The sequence below is a fragment of the Sphaerodactylus townsendi genome, linkage group LG07 (genome assembly GCF_021028975.2).
Source record: "Sphaerodactylus townsendi isolate TG3544 linkage group LG07, MPM_Stown_v2.3, whole genome shotgun sequence".
In the NCBI taxonomy this organism is placed as follows: Eukaryota; Metazoa; Chordata; class Lepidosauria; order Squamata; family Sphaerodactylidae; genus Sphaerodactylus; species Sphaerodactylus townsendi.
In genome coordinates, this window is record NC_059431.1 from 11,116,603 (window position 1) to 11,129,036 (window position 12,434).

The following is a 12,434-nucleotide window of genomic DNA, read 5'->3' on the forward strand; positions in this document are numbered from 1 at the left end:
GAAATCAACTGAAAACGGAGTCTTGTTATTGAACAGTTTGAGGGTGGAACACTTGGTGGAACTTGGTGGAACACTTCCTAAGGCAGTGATGGTGAACCTATGGCACAGGTGCCAGAGGTGGCACTCGGAGCCCTCTCTGTGGGCATGCACACACAGAGTTCGTCATGTGGGGGGGGCAGAAAATCACCCCCACCCCCACACACACATCTAGGCTGGCCCAGGCCACTGAGCACGACATGCGCGCACTGCTGTGAGGAAGGAGGACTTGGCTGGCGGGCCTGGTGCCTGTGCTCCAGATGGCTGCTGCCTGAGGGGGGGGGGTGCAGAGGAGACAGAGGTGCTAGAGGGGCACAGAGTGGTGCGCACGGGACTTGCTGGAGGCTAGAGCAGGCTGGCCCTTGCTCGAGCAGGTGGGGTGGAGGAAGAGGGAGCCAACCGTTTTTTTCTAAACTAAAACCTCAGTATTCAGGTTAAATTGCCGTGTTGGCACTTTGCGATAAATAAATGGGGTTTGGGTTGCAATTTGGGCACTCGGTCTCGAAAAGCTTCGCCATCACTGTCCTAAGGTGTATGCAGAAAGTCCCAGGTTCAATCCTTGGTGTCTACAGGTAAATTGATCAGATGTGCCTGAAGAAAGTCTTGCCGTTAGCAAAGCTTGTGAGACCAAGGGTCTGTTTTGGAATAAGGTGGCCACCTGTGTTCCAAAACCTCCGAAGAAGATGAGACTCTTGTGAGACTCTGCAAAGCCGCTGCTACAATACTCCACTAGATGGACTGCTCATCTGACCTGGTCTACAGGAATTTCATATATTCCAGTGGATGCAGTACAGCCTAGTGCAGGGGTGTCCAACTCTGGTGCCCCAGGTGTTCATAGACTACGATTCCCATCAGTCCCGATTGGCCATGCTGGCAGGGGCTGATGGGAATCATAGTCCATTGTGATGGAACAGTACTGTAAAACTAGCAAAGTCACATATGACTGTGAAAAGCATCTTTGCCTTTTGATCTCCTGGAGGGAGGACAGGAAACTATGCAGAGGTGCTAGGATGAAACTTCAAAGGCCTAAGTTACCTCGTGGCCTGAACAGAGTTTTCCTGGGAAAGGGAAAACAAAGGTTTTTGGAATTCCATCTTGAGACGTGGTCAGAGAAGGATCTCTGGGCCATGGGTTCCCGGAATGGGGACAAAGAACCAAAAGGGATATGACCACCTAAGCAATCCCTTAACTGCATCTAAGTTTTATTTCTTTGTTTTCTGTTTTTCAATAAAAATCGTTGAGACCTCAGCTGGTTGGAGTTATTGGAGAAAAGAACCCAGGTTTTAATGAAACAAGCGTGGCTCTCCCAGGCTTGCTTTCATGATACTACCTTTCACATGGGTCAAAACATGAATTTCCCCATTAAACTTTTTAAAACTTACATGTAATTCAACAACATCAATTAATCTTACACCAGCTTCAAAAGATGAAATGTTCATCTGTCCACTTCTCATGCTGTCATCCGAAAGTTCCTGTTCCTGGGGGACGATCTCCTTCCCACCAACCTTCTGGTGCTGGATGACCGCATGAAAATCTGGGGTGCCAGAGTTGGACACTCCTGCTCTAGTGGATAACAACAGTCCAGTGTGTAATATCCCTTGAGTTATATTACTCAGGCATTGATGTTCAGGCCCATTCAACAGAGCCAAGTCCAAATCAACAGCTTTTTAAAATCTACATTTTATCTATTATTTATTTATTTATTTATTAATACAGTCATTGACTAGGCTTACAAATACAACAATGCCATTTAAAACCTCCAACGCTCTAAATAAGAATTCTACTCTGTATAACAAAAATCCATAATACAATATTTGACAAAAGAAGAAAAGTCTAAAGGAAAAGTAATTAAATTTCTTTTGAAAAATCATTACTCCGTTGGGCATTTCTGTTTGGCTACCTGATTCTGCGCTTATCTGCACAAAATTTAGCAACTTGCTCTGGTATGTTACATTCACAGCATTCCCTTCATCTACCAAGCTTGTCACTCTGTCAAAAGAAAGAGGGATAAGATTGAGAAACCCATGTTGATTATTAGTGATCACAGGATTCCCTTCTAAGTGCTTGAAGACTGTCTGTTTAATGATTTGCTCTAGAATCTTTCCTGGTATTGATATCAGGCTGACTGGGCAGTAATTGTTAGGGAAACTGGGAAACTGATGAGGAAACATAACCTACAAACCATCTTCAAACCTACCAGGAAAATACAGCAGATGCTACACTCCGCAAAGGACAAGAGAGACCCCCTCACTTCTTCAGGCGTCTATCGCATACCCTTCAGCTGTGGAAAGGTTTACATAGGAACCACAAAACACAGCATTCAAACTCGTATTAAGGAGCATGAAAGACACTGTTGGCTTAACCATCCTGAAAAATCTGCAGTTGCAGAACATGTCTTAAACAAAACTGGAAATAACATTCTATTTGAAAACACTGAAATGCTGGAAAATTCAGAAGGTTACTTTGTCAGACTGCACAGGGAGGCCATTGAAAGTCACAAACATCAAGACAATTTCAACAGGAAAAAAGAGACTTTGAACATTAGCAAAGCTTGGCTACCAGTACTTAAAAACACCAAAAGCAAACCCTAGGGGCATGCTAAGTTCTGGAACAATGGACTCCACCCAAACACAGGATTTGCATTCACCAACATTGCTGCTGCTACAGGGCATGAAAATGAGTGTCACTCCCTGGACTGATAAGCCCCACCCGCAATACAACACTATCAACCACATCTTTGCATAACAAGTTCCGCCCAAACACTTACTGATTGGTTCCCCACCCTGGGACATGGACAATATATACCCCAAACATTTCCTTCTCTCTGGAGCAGCAGTGGCGTAGGAGGTTAAGAGCTTGTGTATCTAATCTGGAGGAACCAGGTTGGATTCCCAGCTCTTCCGGCTGAGCTGTGGAGGCTTATCTGGGGAATTCAGATTAGCCTGTGCACTCCCACACACGCTAGCTGGGTGACCTTGGGCTAGTCACAGCTTCTTGGAGCTCTCCCAGCCCCACCTACCTCACAGGGTGTTTGTTGTGAGGGGGGAAGGGCAAGGAGATTGTCAGCCCCTTTGAGTCTCCTGCAGGAGAGAAAGGGGGGATATAAATCCAAACCAGTCGGGCCGCTGCCGCTGCCGCTGCCGGCCGCTGTCGCCGCTGGGCCGCCGCTGCCGCCGCCGTCAGCTCTCTTCTTCTTCTTCTTCTTCTTCTTCTTCTTCTTCTTCTTCTTCTTGGACACAGTGTGTAAGAGACTTCCCTCTATGATACACCTCTGAAGATGCCAGCCACAGATGCAGGTGAAATGTTAGGAACAAGATCCACCAGACCACGGCCACACAGCCCGGAAAACCCACCAGAACCTGTTGAATCTGGCCGTGAAAGCCTTCGACCACACATTGAAGTCAACTTTGTTGGTTGAAATGTGTATTCTGTATTTTTTAATCTTTCATTTTTTAATTTTGTAAACTGTGTTATATTTGTGAATAAACATTTTTTTTAAAAAAGAAAATGTTTGGGGGTAAAAAAATATGCAGAACTCCATGGAGGAAGTGTTTTATTTCCTGTTTCAAAACGTTTTGAAAGGTTTGTGCAGAAAGGGCCCGTGTCTGCTTCGCCTTCAGCAGAAACACAAGAGTAATGGAACAAAGTTAAAAGCAGCAGTGGCGTAGGAGGTTAAGAGCTCGTGTATCTAATCTGGAGGAACTGGGTTTGATTCCCCGCTCTGCCGCCTGAGCTGTGGAGGCTTATCTGGGGAATTCAGATTAGCCTGTGCACTCCCACACACGCCAGCTGGGTGACCTTGGGCTAGTCACAGCTTCTCGGAGCTCTCTCAGCCCCACCCACCTCACAGGGTGCTTGTTGTGAGGGGGGAAGGGCAAGGAGATTGTCAGCCCCTTTGAGTCTCCTGCAGGAGAGAAAGGGGGGATATAAATCCAAACTCCTCCTCCTCCTCCTCCTCCTCCTCTAAAAAGGGGAGTTGTACACATAGCTACTGTTTCCATGAGCATTTCATAAACATATTTGTCACAGAATATCCAAGTCATTTATTTTTCTACCTTTCCCCCTTGAAGGAAATCCAAAGGGGCCTCCGATCAGCTATTCCATAGTTACAGGACTGCATATAGTTTTCATTAATTAATTCATTCATTTTTAATCCAGGAGGGAGGGAAGTCATCTGAGTTCACGCCGCTACTCCCAGCGTGCTTCTGAAAAAGCATCTCGACAGGTGAATTAAATTCCAATTTGCTTTCTTCCTTCAATTCCACTACCCACGGCTCTTCCCGATCCGTACGGCGCTGTTCTCCCTCCTCCCTCTACCACGAAGTTGCGAGCCCATCCCGAGAGCGAGCGGCCAATGAACTTCCAAGAGCAAAGTGGGAGATAAATTTAACAAGCATTAAAGTAATGTATAATTTAAATATGTATAAAATTATTCCACCGTATCGATTAGAAAATGGGCCTGGCTGACCGTTCTGAGGCAACAATCAATCGCACAGCTCACAGGTCAGGTCAAGTTTCGTTCTAATGATCTAAAAAAGAAAACAGCATTAGGAGATAATGAACTCCACAGGATTATGGACGTGATCTATAGCTCCTTTATGGCTTGGGAGCCTAGCGGAGAGAGAGAGAGAGAGAGAGAGAGAGAGAGAGAGAGAGAGAGAGACTCATTTCTACAGCAGCTTCCTCTCTGGCCTAAAACACTGGGTTTTATCTCTTGGCTAGGTGTCAATTTATGATGTAAGCAAGAGAAATGCCTGCAATTACTTTACTTTTAAAATGTCACATGGTTAGCCAGGTTCATTCACGAAGATGGGGATGCGGATCCCCCATTAATGTGGTCTGTAGAGTTATCTTTGCTATTCTGGTAAGTGGAAATCAAGGTTGCCCATGCCATTGATCAAAGGGCGATACACGTAGACCCTCTCCTGACTGTACGCTTTTAGACCCGAGGCTGTTGTCAGGCTAGGGTGCTACTGAGGTTTACAGCCGTGGCTAGAACTGCCAGGCCAAACCTATGAATGGGCAGGAAAATCGGAGTAGGGGGGTGGAAGGGCGGCTGCTGTCGTGACCATCAGTACAGTAAACCTTTATTAGGCATAAAGTCGTGACCATCATGATGTCACTTTTGGGAACAAACCAGAAGCAATGGCAGCAGCTCCCGGAAGTCCCAGGAACTCTATGGTAACCATAGGGTTTCCAGTGATTCCTAGAGCTACCACTGGCCCTTCCAGGTTTTCTCCAGGAGTGATGTCATCGCACTCGTGATACCAGCAAGGTTTGCAATGGTGGGAAATGGAAGTTTGGGGCCGCCCATATTAGAGCTACTGCCAGAGTTTTTGAGGATCGTTGCTTTTTTTGGTTCCAAGAAAAAGAAAAGAAAAGAAATCTTGCTCAAACATTAACTTGTGAAGCCTGTCATGGCCTGGGACGAAGATATCTAAAGATACCTACCTCACAGGGTGTTTGTTGTGAGGGGGGAAGGGCAAGGAGATTGTAAGCCCCTTTGAGTCTCCTGCAGGAGAGAAAGGGGGGATATAAATCCAAACTCTTCTTCTTCTTCTTCTAAAGAAGAAGAAGAGTTTGGATATATATCCCCGCTTTCTCTCCTGTAAAGGGGCTGACAATCTCCTTTCCCTTCCCCCTTCACAACATTCATCCTGTGAGGTGGGTGGGTCTGAGAATGCTCGAAAGAACTGTGTCTAGCGCAAGGTCACCCAGCTGGCCTGTGTGGGAGTGCACAAGCTAATCTAGTTCCCCAGATAAGGCTCCACAGCTCAGGCGGCAGAGCTGGGAATCAAACCCAGTCCCTCCAGATTAGATACACGAGCACTTAACCTCCTACACCACTGCTGCTACATTATAGGCAGAAAGGCGCCAACTGGACATTAGGATTTTTTTCGGCATCAGAATCGACAGCCTAGGGAGGTGGTGAACTCCACCTCACTGGCAGTTAACACACAGGGGGATACTTAAGGCTGATCCTACAGTGAAGAAGAAGAAGAAGAAGAAGAAGAAGAAGAAGAAGAAGAAGAAGAAGAAGGAGGAGGAGGAGGAGGAGGAGGAGGAGGAGGAGGAGGAGGAGGAGGAGGAGGAGGAGGAGGAGGAGGAGGAGGAGTTGGAGTTGGAGTTGGAGTTGGAGTTTGGATTTATATCCCTCCATTCTCTCCTGTAAAGAGACTCAAGGTGGTGTACCAGCTCCTTTCCCTTCCTCTCCCCACAACAGACACCTGGTGAAGTAGGTAAGGCTGAGAGAGTTCCAAAGAACTGTGACTAGCCCAAGGTCACCCAGCAGGAATGTAGGATTGCAGAGGCACATCTGGTTCACCAGATAATCCTCTGCCACTCAGGTGGAGGAGTAGGGAATCAAACCCGGTTCTCCAGATTAGAATCCACCTGCTCTTAACCACTACACCACACTGGCTCTCAATTTCAATATACACCTCACCTTTCTTTCTTGTAAGGAGACTCAAAGGGGCTTACCAACTCCTTTCCCTTCCTCTCCCCACAAGAAAAACCTTACGAGCAGAGGTGGGATCCAACCAGTTCTCACCACTTCTCTAGAAGTGGTTACTAATCTTTTCTGAGTGCCGAGAAGGGGTCACTAAAGCAACCTCCCTGCCCAATAGGGACTGGAGGTGCGTGTGCGCGGCGCCGCCACTGTTTGAATCCCACCACCATCGGAACCTGTTATTAAAATTTTTGGATCCCACCACTGCTTACGAGGTAAGTGGGGCTGAGAGAGTTCTGAGAGAACTGTGACTAGCACAAGGTTACCTGGCAGGCTTCATGTGAAGGAGCAGGGAAAACAAATCCAGCTCTCCAGATAGGAGTCCGCCGCTCATGTGGAGGAGGTGGGGAATCAAACCCGGCTCTCCAGATTAGAGTCCGCGCTGGGTCTTGTTGAGTGGGAGGCTGGATAAATTGGGCTGTGTGGCCCCTTGCAACTCTATGATTAAGAACATAAGAACATAAGAACAAGCCAGCTGGATCAGACCAGAGTCCATCTAGTCCAGCTCTCTGCTACTCGCAGTGGCCCACCAGGTGCCTTTGGGAGCTCACGTGCAGGAGGTGAAAGCAATGGCCTCAAGAACATAAGAAAGAGCCTGCTGGATCAGACCAGAGTCCATCTAGTCCAGCTCTCTGCTACTCGCAGTGGCCCACCAGGTGCCATTGGGAGCTCACGTGCAGGAGGTGAAAGCAATGGCCTCAAGAACATAAGAACTAGCCTGCTGGATCAGACCAGAGTCCATCTAGTCCAGCTCTCTGCTACTCGCAGTGGCCCACCAGGTGCCTTTGGGAGCTCACCTGCAGGAGGTGAAAGCAATGGCCTTCTGCGGCTGTTGCTCCTGAGCACCTGGTCTGCTAAGGCATTTGCAATCTCAGATCAAGGAGGATCAAGATTGGTAGCTCTCCTTTGCCCAGCTCTGATTCCCTTGTGTGAAGATAAAGGGCTGAGCTCAGGTGCCCCACTGGAGTGCCAGCAGATCGAGTACCTGCCCCTGGTGACACGCATGAAAACTTGGCGGGTGTCGCCGGCGACATGAACAGCCCCATCTTAATCTCTGCCATTCACGGCGCAGTGGGATCGTTGCTTACCGGTGCACCATCATAACGGACGGCCTCGGCTCTGTTCTAATTATGCACCGTACACAGTGGTGTGGAAAGGCTGTTTGGCACGCTTGTATCCCATTGTCTTCTCGGGAGGTACGGGGAGAAACGGCAGGTTTGTAACAATTTTCTCTTTCTCCACCTCATTAATCTCCTGAAGTGGAGAGGCAGAGAAGAAAACAGGGGAGTTCCCCGAAATGTGGTGAGCATTATTGAATTAACCAGGCATGTGATTAGTGCTTAAGCAATCGGCCGCAGAGAAAAAAGCGTTTGGGATTATTCAGAGCTGGATTTCCCAAACAGTTTGGGCCTCCCTGCCCAAAATTGGGAACTGTGCAACATGTAGACACAGAACAAAGGTTCTCGCGCGGAGCAGACGGACTGTCTCCATAGGTACCCCTCGTCCTCCACATTTAGAGCATGATGTCTTGTCAGGACTGACATTCAGCGTTGTTTATGGCCAGCTCTGGAACTAGCCAAGGGAAGTAAATCATGTCCCATCCGATGAAGTCAGGATGATCTAACTCTTGGGGCTCCCCTGCCGGAGCATTTCAAGGACTGTAGTAGTAGACAGTAGTAAGTCTGGACTGTAGAAGTAGACCAGTGGTGGCAAACCTATGGCACGGGTGCCAGAGGTGGCACTCAGAGTCCTCTCTGTGGGCACACGCAAACAGACCCCCCCACACACACACACCCAGACACATCTAGGCTGGCCTGGTCTGCTGGGCTTGATTATTAGCATTAAATTTAAGACCTACTTTTGGGGAAGCAGTGTAGGTAACTCTGTTAAGCGCTGTTAAACCCCGCTGGTTTTTATGCAAAGAACTAAAACGCAATCCTTCACCTGGGAGTAAGCTTGGTTGCTGGCAATGGGGCTTGCTTCTGAGTAAACCCTCCTAGGGTCGTGATTCACCCGTTGGAAGAGATGCACGGTTGCTTCAAAGCAAAGCCACTGACTACCACCAAGCTTACTCCCAAGTAATGCATGCCTCGGAGCCAACTATTTTTTTCGAAACTAAAACCTCAGTATTCAGGTTAAATTGCTGTGTTGGCACTTTGCGATAAATAAGTGGGTTTTAGGTCGTGTAAGGTTGTGGGTTGATTTCTGTCCACCAGCCTGGCCTTGGAAACATTCCCCGGACTGGGCTGCGGGGCCCAGGATTGCTGTTATCGTTAACCTTGCTGTTTATCTGTGCTTTCTATATGCGTGTGGAATCTTACTTTCTGTTCGCGTGAGAACCTACATTGGAGGTTGGAGTTTTGGGGGTATTTACTTTGTGCTGTGGGCGGGGGTCAGAGAAGCTCGTAAAAGCAGCCGTCTGGTGGGGAAAGGTCAGAGTCTGCATTTCCTGTATTGTGCATCATGGAAGTTTAAGAAATAAAGAACTGTTACAGTTACTTTAAGTCTGGTCCTTTCAGGTTCCTTACAGGTTGCAATTTGGGCACTCGGTCTCAAAAAGGTTCGCCATCACTGTAGTAGACAGTAATAAGTCCTGCAGAGTTCTGCTCGCCTGGTTTTGTTTTGTAGGAATAGGAGAACGTGAAGCTGCCGCAAAATCAGTCATCCGTTGGTTTGCTGTAGGAATCCCCAACCTTGTTAAGTCAGCAGGTACTATGGGGATTTTGAGACAGGGGGATGGGTTCCATTGCCACTGCTACTCCTCCATTATTTTTCACCATACAGCCCGGAAACCACACACCACCCCAGTGATTCTGGCTGTGAAAGCCTTCAACAATACATTAAACTTCAGGGTAAGTATCTCATGCATAACAGGCCTGTATTTTCAATAAAGTTCTGGACTGGGGATGTTTGAATACCCGTAGTTTGCGATTCATCCCATTCATGAACAAGGACGTGGTGTTTTGACAGTTGGTTGGTTCGTTGGCCTGGTGGTGAGTGTCCAGTAGATTGCTTCACTGTATTCCTTCGCTGGGTGCCTTTCTAACCACACAGTGCAACACAACTGGCTTTTTGAATATGTGTGTTTTCATGGTCCAGTTCCATCCTAGCTGCTTAACTGCTTTGCACAGTGACCAGTTCTGTAGACAGATCATTCGCCAGTGGCGGAGCTACAAGAGGACGGAGGGGGGCGGCTGCACCGTGCACTGGGCGCATGCCTGGGCGTGCGAAAAATCACCCCAGGCCCTTCCCCCCCATGGCGCCCCACCCCACCCCTTCCCCCACTTACCTTAGTTCCTTTTCTTTTCCTAGAACTTTTTCAGGCTGCAAAAAGACCTGTTCACAGTAAAAATGGCCTGAGGAACTACAGTTCCCAGGAGACCTTGGGGCCGTTTTTAAGCCTGAACTGGGAATAGGCCTTTTTTTCAGCCTGAAAAAGTTCTAGGGAAAGGAAAGGAACTAAGGTAAGTGGGGGAAGGGGGGAGCCGCGGGGGGCCATGGGGGGTGCCACAGGGGGCCATGGGGGGGGGGCAAAAATATAGACTATGCACCGGGTGCAGTTTGGCCCAGCTACGCCTCTGTCACTCACAAACCACATGGATCAGTCAAAAATGAATGCTGTTTTTCCGTCAAATCCGACCCTTCAGCGTTTGTTTAAACAGTCCTTAGTGGTGCTAACGGCTGCTGATTGGTTGGAATCAGCAGCATTTTTGTGCCTGTGCAGTATCACAAACAGAAGAAGAAGAGTTGGTTTTTCTTTACCGCTTCTGTCTACCTTTAAGGAGCTTCAGAGCAGCTGACAAACTCCTTCCCCTCCCCTCCCCTCCCCACAAAAGACTGCACCTTTCTGCTGGAACAAGGTCGATACCGCTTCGAAGCTTCGACGTGCGGACGCATTGAAACGACACCTCATCCGTTCAACCAATCAGGAGCCGCTTTTGTGGCATGCGCAGAACGGGAGAGTCGTGGCGGGCATGTAACTGTAAACAGTAAACTGTAAAAACTGTAAAAAAAAAGAACGCTCCTGTTTCCCGTGGTAACACAAGCTCCAATCACAATCGAGGAGCGAAACAGGCACCAAGATGATCCCGCCCACTTAGCTCGGTTCCAGGGGGCCAAGTAAGTTGTTGTGCAGACAGCCTGGAATCCCCCCGCCCCCACTGAAGGGAACTGAGTCGACCTTAGCTTCCTTCTGTAGTGCGGAAAGCCCCCTTGTTAAGTAGGTGAGGCTGAGAGAGTTCAGTGAGAACTGTGACTAGCTCAAGGTCAACCAGGAGTCTTCATGTGTAGGAGTGGGGAAACAAACCCAGTTCTCCAGATTAGAGTCTGCTGCTATGTGGAGGAATACGGAATCAGATCTGGTTCTCCAGATTAGTGCCCACTGTATTTAACCATGACACCATGCCGGTTCTCCTTAATGCAAACTGGTTTTGGCAGATGTTCATGGCTGCTTGGATCAAGTTATCAAATCACATCAGATCGACCCTTCGAGGCCGTTTCTGCACGGGCCATAAAAGCCGGTAAAAGGACGGTTAGAACAGCATGATAGGCGGGGAGTTTGCACGGCCATAGCTGCAGAAATGACAGCTATGAAAGCTCCAGAAACGACAGAAACGACAGCTATGAAAGCTCTGGCAGGTCCACAACAGTTTTTTCAAAAATTGCTCAGTGAGCATGTCATTTCAACAACAGCGCTCTGCAGTTGGTCCGGTGCAGATCCCGCCCCACAGTGGCGGCCCACACTGGCCAATCCTGGCCCTGAACGCCCGTGACATCTATTCTGGGGGGAAAAGAACGCCGTTTGCAAAGCGCAGCCATGCAAAGCGTCGGGGTTCAGCAGATGCGCTACTTGTCTACTGAGCGCCCGCCTATGCGAACGCTCTGTTGCTGCAGTGTTGCCAATAACACCGACGGCACAATGTTGCAATTGGCTGTGCAGAAATGGCCTGGGTGTTGGAAGTCCAACTGTTGAATACATTGGCGGAGAAAATCGCAGCATCGGTATTCTGAACACATTTATTTCTGTCTCTCCCCGATGGGAACACCTCTTCTCCTTGTGCCAGCACCCTAGCAGGACCGAAGCCATCCATCCATCCATTGCACAGATTCATTGAGAAATGTTTTCCATCTTATTTTTACCAGCCATTTGGTCATCAGTGTCAGTGAATCAGTGATCTGTCTTTCTCCATAAATAAACAGACCCTGAAGTTAGTGACGTTACACGTGGTCTCTGCATTGTCTACTGCAACAGAGTGTGTGCGGATACATGTGGATCGTAGACCCCCTTCCCGGGGCATTAACCCCGTCTTAACCAACCTTGCCTTGGCTTCTTGTAAAACAAAAGAGGCTTCATCCAGGAGAAAGAGGCGTGGAGATTGTAATTACACCGGCTGGCAGCAAAGCATGGAACCACTGACCAAATCCCAGAACAATTATTAAATGTAGCTCAATGCATTACACAAATGAGAACAGCCTGGGACATTTGAGGGAGGGGTGACCGGGGAGGGGTGGGGGTGAGGGTTGGGGAGCAGGGAAGCTAAGACACATTATTTAAGTGTTCTTGTAAGCCCTCTAAGATATTAATGCTGCAAATCTTCTTATGAATATTTAAGGACATAAATGGGGAGAGTTGCTCCGGTCAGGCATTACCACAGTAGCCTGTGATAGAACTGAGCCCGTTTTAAAAAAGCAATATCCGACATCCGTGACAGATTTAAACATGATAAGGCGGCTGGGGGGTGGGGGGTGGGGGGGTGAGGTGGGGGTCGAGAAGGAGGTTACTGACAAAATGCTCAAGCAGATGCACTGCGTTAGTCACGGTGGTCGTGGCTGTCAGTAAATATTTGGCGATGCAACTTTTGCCTACATCAGTAGGCCTGAAGAGTGGCTA